This window comes from Myotis davidii, unplaced genomic scaffold, assembly GCF_000327345.1.
Source record: "Myotis davidii unplaced genomic scaffold, ASM32734v1 scaffold247, whole genome shotgun sequence".
NCBI classification, from domain to species: domain Eukaryota; kingdom Metazoa; phylum Chordata; class Mammalia; order Chiroptera; family Vespertilionidae; genus Myotis; species Myotis davidii.
The window spans coordinates 2,476,356-2,477,985 of record NW_006299593.1 but is presented as its reverse complement, the minus strand read 5'-3'; positions in this window follow the sequence as shown (position 1 = coordinate 2,477,985).

The following is a 1,630-nucleotide window of genomic DNA, read 5'->3' as shown; positions in this document are numbered from 1 at the left end:
AAAGAGATCTTTAAATGGCTCACTATTTTTTATATAGATATTAAAAAAATAAAAAAATTATCTAAAGGAAACAGAGTGTTTGAGGCATCCTTTCCATTTCAAACCAAACTATAGCTGTCTCCAGCAGCCACTGGAATCAGGGTCATGCCAGCAATTACGGCAATGTGCCAGGCACTGTTTTAAGCGCTTTACATATTATCTCATATTTAATTCCCACAACAATCCTATGAGGTGAGTGCTTTGTAATCCCTTTTCTCTCACTCAGAAAGAAACTCAGGCCCAGGGAACGGAAGCCACCTGCCAAAGGTTGTACACTTAGAAGCATGAATTGGTAGATGTTTTTCTTTCTTCTTTATGGCACAATCTGAAACTCTCCACTTCCCCCCCTTATTCCTAATGTCACACTGAATGTCTCCAAGTCCTAACTGTAGGAGCCCAGTTAACCACACTAAAATGAATTTAAAATTCCATGAATAATGCAGCCTTGCTAGTTTGTGTATGTGAAATGAATGGTTCTTTTTTCAAATATATGTTTTTATTGATTTTTTTAGAGTGAGTGGGAGAGGGAGAGAGAGAAACATTGATCATCGGCCCCCTGCATGCTCCCTACAGAGGATTGATCCCGCAGCCCATGTGTCCTGACCAGGAATCAAATCGATGACCTTTTGGTGCATGGGGTAACACTCAACCAATGAAGCCACAATGGCCAAGGCTATGGTTTGTAGTATTAATGAAAAATGATTCCAATAGCAGTTGGCTTTGGAAACCAACTGGGAATTAGGTGGAATCAGAGTTTAATTTAATTTTAGGAAGCTCATTGGTGATCTTATCTAGGGTTTAACAGTAGGCTGGCAAGATGTGATTAGATTCAAGAGATCTATATATATAAAAGCCCAAGTGACCAGCCGACTGACTGGTAGCTATGACGTGCACTGACCACCAGGGGGCAGATGCTCAAAGCAGGAGCTGTCAAGCAACAGCAACTTTGCAGAGCTCTCTCTCACACTCTGGGACCCCTCAGGGGATGTCGGACTGCGGGTTTTGGCCTGATCCCTGCAGGCCAGGCTGAGGGACCCCACTTGTGCATGAATCCATGCACCAGGCTTCTAGTATTTACATAATGGTAGGATATTTATAATCATAAAATATTTACTTTATTTTATGTTTATTTAGAGCAGTAAACAATAAAAATCAAATCCAGACTTAGTAAGAAGAAACTTTAATTAAAAATGATTATTTCAATAGGGGAAGGAGGACTACTTTAAAGGTGGAGGGGATTACTGCAACCAAAAAATCTGCAAACCTCTGTAGAGTTAGGCAAGAAGATTTTTTTTTAGTTAATTCTCACCCGAGGATATTTTTTCCATTGATTTTTAGAGAGAGTGGAAGGTAGGGGGAGAAACACACAGAGAGAAACATCGATGTGTGTGAGAGACACATCTATTACTTATCTCATGCACGTGCCTGACCAGGGCGACCAGGACTGAGCCTGCAACCAAGGTAAGTTCCCTTGACTGGAATTGAACCTGGGATCCTTCAGTGCATGGGCCAATGCTCTACCCACTGAGCCAAACCAACTAGGACAAGAATAATTTTTTTTTTTTATAGAGCAGTAAACAGAGCTAATAAA